Source organism: Pan paniscus, chromosome 15, assembly GCF_029289425.2.
Source record: "Pan paniscus chromosome 15, NHGRI_mPanPan1-v2.0_pri, whole genome shotgun sequence".
Classification (NCBI taxonomy): Eukaryota; Metazoa; Chordata; class Mammalia; order Primates; family Hominidae; genus Pan; species Pan paniscus.
This window is the reverse complement of record NC_073264.2, coordinates 10986018-11000154: the sequence shown is the minus strand read 5'-3', so window position 1 is coordinate 11000154 and position 14137 is coordinate 10986018.

Below are 14137 nucleotides of genomic sequence, written 5' to 3'. Positions count from 1 at the left end.
TATACATGTAAAGATTTACACTGAATCTGTATAAACATGTAAATATTTACACTGAATCTGTATAAACATGTAAATATTTACACAGAATCTCTATGAACATGTAAATATTTACACAGAATCTGTATCAACATGTCAATATTTGCAAAGAATCTGTATCAAAATGTAAATATTTACAAAGAATTTGTATCAACATGTACATATGTACACAAAATCTGTATAAACATGTAAATATTTACACAGAATCTGTATCAACATGTCAATATTTACACAGAATGTATATAAACATGTAAATATTTACACAGAATGTGTAAAAACATGTAAATATTTACACAGAATCTGTAAAAACCTGTAAATATTTACACAGAATCTTTAAAAACCTGTAAATATTTACACAGAATCTGTATAATGCTGTTAATTTTTACACAGAATCTATATAAACCCCTAAATATTTCCACAGAATCTGTATACAACTGTAAATATTTACAAAGAATCTCTATAAACATGTAAATATTTACAGAGAATATTTATAAACATGCAAATATTTACACGGTATCTGTATGAAGTTGTAAATATTTACACAGAATCAGTATAAACATGTAAATATGTACACAGAATCTGTATAAACATGTAAATATTTACACAGAATCTGTATAAACATGTAAATATTTACGCATAATCTGTATAAACATGTAAATATTTATGCAGAATCAGTATAAAGAGGTAAATATTTACACACAATCTGTATAAACCTGTAAATATTTACACATAATCTGTATAAACATGTACATATGTACACAGAATGTGTATGAACATGTAAATATTTACACAGGATGTGTATAAACATGTAAATGTTTATACATAATCTGTATAAACATGTAAATATTTACACAGAATCTGCACGAACATGTAAATATTTACACAGAATTTCTATGAACAGGTAAATATTTACACAGAACCTGTACAAACGTAAATATTTAGACAGAATCTGTATAAACATGTAAATATTTACACTGAATTTCTATGAACATGTAAATATTTACACAGAGTCTGTGTGAACATGAAAATATTTACACAGAATCTGTATGAACATGTAAATATTTACACAGAATCCGTATGAACATGTTAATATTTACACAGAATCTGTATGAACATGTAAATATTTACACAGAATCCGTATGAACATGTAAATATTTACACAGAATCTGTATGAACATGTAAATATTTACACAGAATCTGTATGAACATGTAAATATTTACACAGAATCGGTACGAACATGTAAATATTTACACAGAATTTGTATAAACATGTAAATATTTACACAGAATCTGTATAAACATGTAAATATTTAGAAAGAATCTTTATAAACATGTAAATATTTACACAGAATCTGAATAATGATGTAAATATTTACAAAGAATCTGTATAAACATGTAAATATTTACACAGAACCTGTATAAACATGTAAATATTTACACAGAATGTGTATGAACATGTAAATATTTACACAGGATGTGTATAAACATGTAAATGTTTACACAGAATCTGTATAAACATGTAAATATTTACACAGAATCTGTACGAACATGTAAATATTTACACAGAATTTCCATGAACAGGTAAATATTTACAAAGAATCTGTTCAAAGGTAAATATTTACACAGAATCTGTACAAACGTAAATATTTAGGCAGAATCTGTATAAACATGTAAATATTTACACAGAATTTCTACGAACATGTAAATATTTACAGAGAGTCTGAATGAACATGTAAATATTTACACAGAATCTGTATGAACATGTAAATATTTACACAGAATCTGTATGAACATGTAAATATTTACACAGAATCTCTACGAACATGTAAATATTTACACAGAATTTGTATAAACACGTAAATATTTACACAGAATCTGTGTAAACATGTAAATATTTAGAAAGAATCTTTATAAACATGTAAATATTTACACAGAATCTGAATAATGATGTAAATATTCACAAAGAATCTGTATAAACATGTAAAGATTTACACAGAATCTGTATAAACAAGTAAATATTTACACAGAATCAGTATCAACATGTGAATATTTTCACAGAATCTGTAAAAACATATAAATATTTACACAGAAATTCTATGAATATGTAAATATTTAAACAGAATCTGTATCAACATGTAAATATTTACACAGAATCTGTATCAACATGTCAATATTTACACTGAATCTGTATCAAAATGTAAATATTGACACAGAAACTGTATCAACATGTACATATTTACACAAAATTTGTATAAACATGTAAATATTTACACAGAATCCGTATAAACATGTAAATATTTACACACAATCTTTATAAACATGTAAATATTAACCACAATCTTTATAAACATGTAAATATTTACACACAATCTGCATAAACATGTAAATATTTACACAGAATCTGTATGAACATGTAAATATTTACACAGAATCTGTATGAACATGTAAATATTTACACAGATTCTGTACGAACATGTAGTTATCCACACAGAATGTCTATGAACATGTAAATATCTACTCAGAATCTGTACAAACGTAAATATTTACACTGAATCTGTATAAACATGTAAATATTTACACAGAATCTGTATAAACATGTAAATATTTACACTGAATCCGAATAAACATGTAAATATTTACACAGAATCTGTATAAACATGAAAATATTTACACAGAATCTGTATAAACTTGTAAATATTTACACAGAATCTGTATAAACATGAAAGTACTTACACAGAAACTGTTTAAACATGTAAATATCTACACAGAATTTGTATGAACATGTAAATATTTACACAGAATGTGTATAAACATGTAAATATTTACACAGAATCTGTAAAAAGCAGTAAATATTTACACAGAATATTTAAAAACATGTAAATATTTACACAGAATCTGTATGAACATGGAAATATTTATACAGAATCTGTATGAAGATGTAAATATTTACACCGATTGTGTATGAACAAGTAAATATTTACACAGAATCTGTATGAACATGTAATTATTTACACAGAATCTGTATAAACATGTAAATATTTACACACAATCTTTATAAACATGTAAATATTTACACAGAATCTGTATTAACATGTAAATATTTACACAGAATCTGTATAAACATGTAAATATTTACACAGAATCTGTATAAACATGTAAGGATTTACACAGATTCTGTACGAACATGTAGATATCCACACAGAATGTCTATGAACATGTAAATATTTACACAGAATCTGTACAAACGTAAATATTTACACAGAATCCGTATAAACATGTAAATATTTACACAGAATCTGTATAAATATGAAAATATTTACACAGAATCTGTATAAACTTGTAAATATTTACACAGAATCTGTATAAACATGTAAGTAATTACACAGAATCTGTTTAAATATCTAAATATTTACACAGAATGTGTATGAACATGTAACTATTTACACAGAATGTGTATAAACATGTAAATATTTACACAGAATCTGTAAAAACCAGTAAATATTTACACAGAATCTTTAAAAACCTGTAAATATTTACACAGAATCTGTATGAACATGTAAATATTTACAAAGAATCTGTATGAATATGTAAATATTTACACAGAATCTGTATGAATATGTAAATAATTACACAGAATCTGTATGAACATGAAATTATTTACAAATAATCTGTATGAACATGTATATATTTACACAGAATTTGTATAAACATGTAAATATTTACACAGAATCTGTATAAACATATAAATATTTACAAAGAATCTTTATAAACATGTAAATATTTACACAGAATCTGAATAAAGATGTAAATATTTACAAAGAATCTGTATATACATGTAAAGATTTACACTGAATCTGTATAAACATGTAAATATTTACACAGAATCTGTATAAACATGTAAATATTTACACAGAATCTCTATGAACATGTAAATATTTACACAGAATCTGTATCAACATGTCAATATTTACAAAGAATCTGTATCAAAATGTAAATATTTACAAAGTATCTGTATCAACATGTACATATGTACACAAAATCTGTATAAACATGTAAATATTTACACAGAATCTGTATCAACATGTCAATATTTACACAGAATCTGTATAAACATGTAAGTATTTACACAGAATCTGTATAAACATGTAAATATTTACACAGAATGTATATAAACATGTAAATATTTACATAGAATGTGTAAAAACATGTAAATATTTACACAGAATCTGTAAAAACCTGTAAATATTTACACAGAATCTTTAAAAACCTGTAAATATTTACACAGAATCTGTATAATGCTGTTAATTTTTACACAGAATCTATATAAACCCCTAAATATTTCCACAGAATCTGTATACAACTGTAAATATTTACAAAGAATCTCTATAAACATGTAAATATTTACAGAGAATCTTTATAAACATGCAAATATTTACACGGAATCTGTATGAAGTTGTAAATATTTACACAGAATCAGTATAAACATGTAAATATGTACACAGAATCTGTATAAACATGTAAATATTTACACAGAATCTGTATAAACATGTAAATATTTACGCATAATCTGTATAAACATGTAAATATTTACGCAGAATCAGTATAAAGAGGTAAATATTTACACACAATCTGTATAAACCTGTAAATATTTACACATAATCTGTATAAACATGTACATATGTACACAGAATGTGTATGAACATGTAAATATTTACACAGGATGTGTATAAACATGTAAATGTTTACACATAATCTGCATAAACATGTAAATATTTACACAGAATCTACACGAACATGTAAATATTTACACAGAATTTCTATGAACATGTAAATATTTACACAGAACCTGTCCAAACGTAAATATTTAGACAGAATCTGTATAAACATGTAAATATTTACACTGAATTTCTATGAACATGTAAATATTTACACAGAGTCTGTGTGAACATGAAAATATTTACACAGAATCTGTATGAACATGTAAATATTTACACAGAATCTGTATGAACATGTTAATATTTACACAGAATCTGTATGAACATGTAAATATTTACACAGAATCTGTATGAACATGTAAATATTTACACAGAATCTGTATGAACATGTAAATATTTACACAGAATCTGTATGAACATGTAAATATTTACACAGAATCGGTACGAACATGTAAATATTTACACAGAATTTGTATAAACATGTAAATATTTACACAGAATCTGTATAAACATGTAAATATATAGAAAGAATCTTTATAAACATGTAAATATTTACACAGAATCTGAATAATGATGTAAATATTTACAAAGAATCTGTATAAACATGTAAATATTTACACAGAACCTGTATAAACATGTAAATATTTACACAGAATGTGTATGAACATGTAAATATTTACACAGGATGTGTATAAACATGTAAATGTTTACACAGAATCTGTATAAACATGTAAATATTTACACAGAATCTGTACGAACATGTAAATATTTACACAGAATTTCCATGAACAGGTAAATATTTACAAAGAATCTGTTCAAAGGTAAATATTTACACAGAATCTGTACAAACGTAAATATTTAGGCAGAATCTGTATAAACATGTAAATATTTACACAGAATTTCTATGAACATGTAAATATTTACAGAGAGTCTGAATGAACTTGTAAATATTTACACAGAATCTGTATGAACATGTAAATATTTACACAGAATCTGTATGAACATGTAAATATTTACACAGAATCTGTACGAACATGTAAATATTTACACAGAATTTGTATAAACACGTAAATATTTACACAGAATCTGTGTAAACATGTAAATATTTAGAAAGAATCTTTATAAACATGTAAATATTTACACAGAATCTGAATAATGATGTAAATATTCACAAAGAATCTGTATAAACATGTAAAGATTTACACAGAATCTGTATAAACAAGTAAATATTTACACAGAATCAGTATCAACATGTGAATATTTTCACAGAATCTGTAAAAACATATAAATATTTACACAGAATTTCTATGAACATGTAAATATTTAAACAGAATCTGTATCAACATGTAAATATTTACACAGAATCTGTATCAACATGTCAATATTTACACTGAATCTGTATCAAAATGTAAATATTTACACAGAAACTGTATCAACATGTACATATTTACACAAAATTTGTATAAACATGTAAATATTTACACAGAATCCGTATAAACATGTAAATATTTACACACAATCTTTATAAACATGTAAATATTAACCACAATCTTTATAAACATGTAAATATTTACACACAATCTGCATAAACATGTAAATATTTACACAGAATCTGTATGAACATGTAAATATTTACACAGAATCTGTATGAACATGTAAATATTTACACAGATTCTGTACGAACATGTAGTTATCCACACAGAATGTCTATGAACATGTAAATATCTACTCAGAATCTGTACAAACGTAAATATTTACACTGAATCTGTATAAACATGTAAATATTTACACAGAATCTGTATAAACATGTAAATATTTACACTGAATCCGAATAAACATGTAAATATTTACACAGAATCTGTATAAACATGAAAATATTTACACAGAATCTGTATAAACTTGTAAATATTTACACAGAATCTGTATAAACATGAAAGTACTTACACAGAAACTGTTTAAACATGTAAATATCTACACAGAATTTGTATGAACATGTAAATATTTACACAGAATGTGTATAAACATGTAAATATTTACACAGAATCTGTAAAAAGCAGTAAATATTTACACAGAATATTTAAAAACATGTAAATATTTACACAGAATCTGTATGAACATGGAAATATTTATACAGAATCTGTATGAACATGTAAATATTTACACCGATTGTGTATGAACAAGTAAATATTTACACAGAATCTGTATAAACATGTAATTATTTACACAGAATCTGTATAAACATGTAAATAGTTACACACAATCTTTATAAACATGTAAATATTTACACAGAATCTGTATTAACATGTAAATATTTACACAGAATCTGTATAAACATGTAAATATTTACACAGAATCTGTATAAACATGTAAGGATTTACACAGATTCTGTACGAACATGTAGATATCCACACAGAATGTCTATGAACATGTAAATATTTACACAGAATCTGTACAAACGTAAATATTTACACAGAATCCGTATAAACATGTAAATATTTACACAGAATCTGTATAAATATGAAAATATTTACACAGAATCTGTATAAACTTGTAAATATTTACACAGAATCTGTATAAACATGTAAGTAATTACACAGAATCTGTTTAAATATCTAAATATTTACACAGAATGTGTATGAACATGTAACTATTTACACAGAATGTGTATAAACATGTAAATATTTACACAGAATCTGTAAAAACCAGTAAATATTTACACAGAATCTTTAAAAACCTGTAAATATTTACACAGAATCTGTATGAACATGTAAATATTTACAAAGAATCTGTATGAATATGTAAATATTTACACAGAATCTGTATGAATATGTAAATAATTACACAGAATCTGTATGAACATGAAATTATTTACAAATAATCTGTATGAACATGTATATATTTACACAGAATTTGTATAAACATGTAAATATTTACACAGAATCTGTATAAACATATAAATATTTACAAAGAATCTTTATAAACATGTAAATATTTACACAGAATCTGAATAAAGATGTAAATATTTACAAAGAATCTGTATATACATGTAAAGATTTACACTGAATCTGTATAAACATGTAAATATTTACACAGAATCTGTATAAACATGTAAATATTTACACAGAATCTCTATGAACATGTAAATATTTACACAGAATCTGTATCAACATGTCAATATTTACAAAGAATCTGTATCAAAATGTAAATATTTACAAAGTATCTGTATCAACATGTACATATGTACACAAAATCTGTATAAACATGTAAATATTTACACAGAATCTGTATCAACATGTCAATATTTACACAGAATCTGTATAAACATGTAAGTATTTACACAGAATCTGTATAAACATGTAAATATTTACACAGAATGTATATAAACATGTAAATATTTACATAGAATGTGTAAAAACATGTAAATATTTACACAGAATCTGTAAAAACCTGTAAATATTTACACAGAATCTTTAAAAACCTGTAAATATTTACACAGAATCTGTATAATGCTGTTAATTTTTACACAGAATCTATATAAACCCCTAAATATTTCCACAGAATCTGTATACAACTGTAAATATTTACAAAGAATCTCTATAAACATGTAAATATTTACAGAGAATCTTTATAAACATGCAAATATTTACACGGAATCTGTATGAAGTTGTAAATATTTACACAGAATCAGTATAAACATGTAAATATGTACACAGAATCTGTATAAACATGTAAATATTTACACAGAATCTGTATAAACATGTAAATATTTACGCATAATCTGTATAAACATGTAAATATTTACGCAGAATCAGTATAAAGAGGTAAATATTTACACACAATCTGTATAAACCTGTAAATATTTACACATAATCTGTATAAACATGTACATATGTACACAGAATGTGTATGAACATGTAAATATTTACACAGGATGTGTATAAACATGTAAATGTTTACACATAATCTGTATAAACATGTAAATATTTACACAGAATCTACACGAACATGTAAATATTTACACAGAATTTCTATGAACATGTAAATATTTACACAGAACCTGTCCAAACGTAAATATTTAGACAGAATCTGTATAAACATGTAAATATTTACACTGAATTTCTATGAACATGTAAATATTTACACAGAGTCTGTGTGAACATGAAAATATTTACACAGAATCTGTATGAACATGTAAATATTTACACAGAATCTGTATGAACATGTTAATATTTACACAGAATCTGTATGAACATGTAAATATTTACACAGAATCTGTATGAACATGTAAATATTTACACAGAATCTGTATGAACATGTAAATATTTACACAGAATCTGTATGAACATGTAAATATTTACACAGAATCGGTACGAACATGTAAATATTTACACAGAATTTGTATAAACATGTAAATATTTACACAGAATCTGTATAAACATGTAAATATATAGAAAGAATCTTTATAAACATGTAAATATTTACACAGAATCTGAATAATGATGTAAATATTTACAAAGAATCTGTATAAACATGTAAATATTTACACAGAACCTGTATAAACATGTAAATATTTACACAGAATGTGTATGAACATGTAAATATTTACACAGGATGTGTATAAACATGTAAATGTTTACACAGAATCTGTATAAACATGTAAATATTTACACAGAATCTGTACGAACATGTAAATATTTACACAGAATTTCCATGAACAGGTAAATATTTACAAAGAATCTGTTCAAAGGTAAATATTTACACAGAATCTGTACAAACGTAAATATTTAGGCAGAATCTGTATAAACATGTAAATATTTACACAGAATTTCTATGAACATGTAAATATTTACAGAGAGTCTGAATGAACATGTAAATATTTACACAGAATCTGTATGAACATGTAAATATTTACACAGAATCTGTATGAACATGTAAATATTTACACAGAATCTGTACGAACATGTAAATATTTACACAGAATTTGTATAAACACGTAAATATTTACACAGAATCTGTGTAAACATGTAAATATTTAGAAAGAATCTTTATAAACATGTAAATATTTACAAAGAATCTGAATAATGATGTAAATATTCACAAAGTATCTGTATAAACATGTAAAGATTTACACAGAATCTGTATAAACAAGTAAATATTTACACAGAATCAGTATCAACATGTGAATATTTTCACAGAATCTGTAAAAACATATAAATATTTACACAGAATTTCTATGAACATGTAAATATTTAAACAGAATCTGTATCAACATGTAAATATTTACACAGAATCTGTATCAACATGACAATATTTACACTGAATCTGTATCAAAATGTAAATATTTACACAGAAACTGTATCAACATGTACATATTTACACAAAATTTGTATAAACATGTAAATATTTACACAGAATCCGTATAAACATGTAAATATTTACACACAATCTTTATAAACATGTAAATATTAACCACAATCTTTATAAACATGTAAATATTTACACACAATCTGCATAAACATGTAAATATTTACACAGAATCTGTATGAACATGTAAATATTTACACAGAATCTGTATGAACATGTAAATATTTACACAGATTCTGTACGAACATGTAGTTATCCACACAGAATGTCTATGAACATGTAAATATCTACTCAGAATCTGTACAAACGTAAATATTTACACTGAATCTGTATAAACATGTAAATATTTACACAGAATCTGTATAAACATGTAAATATTTACACTGAATCCGAATAAACATGTAAATATTTACACAGAATCTGTATAAACATGAAAATATTTACACAGAATCTGTATAAACTTGTAAATATTTACACAGAATCTGTATAAACATGAAAGTACTTACACAGAAACTGTTTAAACATGTAAATATCTACACAGAATTTGTATGAACATGTAAATATTTACACAGAATGTGTATAAACATGTAAATATTTACACAGAATCTGTAAAAAGCAGTAAATATTTACACAGAATATTTAAAAACGTGTAAATATTTACACAGAATCTGTATGAACATGGAAATATTTATACAGAATCTGTATGAACATGTAAATATTTACACCGATTGTGTATGAACAAGTAAATATTTACACAGAATCTGTATGAACATGTAATTATTTACACAGAATCTGTATAAACATGTAAATAGTTACACACAATCTTTATAAACATGTAAATATTTACACAGAATCTGTATTAACATGTAAATATTTACACAGAATCTGTATAAACATGTAAATATTTACACAGAATCTGTATAAACATGTAAGGATTTACACAGATTCTGTACGAACATGTAGATATCCACACAGAATGTCTATGAACATGTAAATATTTACACAGAATCTGTACAAACGTAAATATTTACACAGAATCCGTATAAACATGTAAATATTTACACAGAATCTGTATAAATATGAAAATATTTACACAGAATCTGTATAAACTTGTAAATATTTACACAGAATCTGTATAAACATGTAAGTAATTACACAGAATCTGTTTAAATATCTAAATATTTACACAGAATGTGTATGAACATGTAACTATTTACACAGAATGTGTATAAACATGTAAATATTTACACAGAATCTGTAAAAACCAGTAAATATTTACACAGAATCTTTAAAAACCTGTAAATATTTACACAGAATCTGTATGAACATGTAAATATTTACAAAGAATCTGTATGAATATGTAAATATTTACACAGAATCTGTATGAATATGTAAATAATTACACAGAATCTGTATGAACATGAAATTATTTACAAATAATCTGTCTGAACATGTATATATTTACACAGAATTTGTATAAACATGTAAATATTTACACAGAATCTGTATAAACATATAAATATTTACAAAGAATCTTTATAAACATGTAAATATTTACACAGAATCTGAATAAAGATGTAAATATTTACAAAGAATCTGTATATACATGTAAAGATTTACACTGAATCTGTATAAACATGTAAATATTTACACAGAATCTGTATAAACATGTAAATATTTACACAGAATCTCTATGAACATGTAAATATTTACACAGAATCTGTATCAACATGTCAATATTTACAAAGAATCTGTATCAAAATGTAAATATTTACAAAGTATCTGTATCAACATGTACATATGTACACAAAATCTGTATAAACATGTAAATATTTACACAGAATCTGTATCAACATGTCAATATTTACACAGAATCTGTATAAACATGTAAGTATTTACACAGAATCTGTATAAACATGTAAATATTTACACAGAATGTATATAAACATGTAAATATTTACATAGAATGTGTAAAAACATGTAAATATTTACACAGAATCTGTAAAAACCTGTAAATATTTACACAGAATCTTTAAAAACCTGTAAATATTTACACAGAATCTGTATAATGCTGTTAATTTTTACACAGAATCTATATAAACCCCTAAATATTTCCACAGAATCTGTATACAACTGTAAATATTTACAAAGAATCTCTATAAACATGTAAATATTTACAGAGAATCTTTATAAACATGCAAATATTTACACGGAATCTGTATGAAGTTGTAAATATTTACACAGAATCAGTATAAGCATGTAAATATGTACACAGAATCTGTATAAACATGTAAATATTTACACAGAATCTGTATAAACATGTAAATATTTACGCATAATCTGTATAAACATGTAAATATTTACGCAGAATCAGTATAAAGAGGTAAATATTTACACACAATCTGTATAAACCTGTAAATATTTACACATAATCTGTATAAACATGTACATATGTACACAGAATGTGTATGAACATGTAAATATTTACACAGGATGTGTATAAACATGTAAATGTTTACACATAATCTGTATAAACATGTAAATATTTACACAGAATCTACACGAACATGTAAATATTTACACAGAATTTCTATGAACAGGTAAATATTTACACAGAACCTGTCCAAACGTAAATATTTAGACAGAATCTGTATAAACATGTAAATATTTACACTGAATTTCTATGAACATGTAAATATTTACACAGAGTCTGTGTGAACATGAAAATATTTACACAGAATCTGTATGAACATGTAAATATTTACACAGAATCTGTATGAACATGTTAATATTTACACAGAATCTGTATGAACATGTAAATATTTACACAGAATCTGTATGAACATGTAAATATTTACACAGAATCTGTATGAACATGTAAATATTTACACAGAATCTGTATGAACATGTAAATATTTACACAGAATCGGTACGAACATGTAAATATTTACACAGAATTTGTATAAACATGTAAATATTTACACAGAATCTGTATAAACATGTAAATATTTAGAAAGAATCTTTATAAACATTTAAATATTTACACAGAATCTGAATAATGATGTAAATATTTACAAAGAATCTGTATAAACATGTAAATATTTACACAGAACCTGTATAAACATGTAAATATTTACACAGAGTGTGTATGAACATGTAAGTATTTACACAGGATGTGTATAAACATGTAAATGTTTACACAGAATCAGTATAAACATGTAAATATTTACACAGAATCTGTACGAACATGTAAATATTTACACAGAATTTCCATGAACAGGTAAATATTTACAAAGAATCTGTTCAAAGGTAAATATTTACACAGAATCTGTACAAACGTAAATATTTAGGCAGAATCTGTATAAACATGTAAATATTTACACAGAATTTCTATGAACATGTAAATATTTACAGAGAGTCTGAATGAACATGTAATTATTTACACAGAATCTGTATGAACATGTAAATATTTACACAAAATCTGTATGAACATGTAAATATTTACACAGAATCTGTACGAACATGTAAATATTTACACAGAATTTGTATAAACACGTAAATATTTACACAGAATCTGTGTAAACATGTAAATATTTAGAAAGAATCTTTATAAACATGTAAATATTTACACAGAATCTGAATAATGATGTAAATATTCACAAAGAATCTGTATAAACATGTAAAGATTTACACAGAATCTGTATAAACAAGTAAATATTTACACAGAATCAGTATCAACATGTGAATATTTTCACAGAATCTGTAAAAACATATAAATATTTACACAGAATTTCTATGAACATGTAAATATTTAAACAGAATCTGTATCAATATGTAAATATTTACACAGAATCTGTATCAACATGTCAATATTTACACTGAATCTGTATCAAAATGTAAATATTTACACAGAAACTGTATCAACATGTACATATGTACACAAAATTTGTATAAACATGTAAATATTTACACAGAATCCGTATAAACATGTAAATATTTACACACAATCTTTATAAACATGT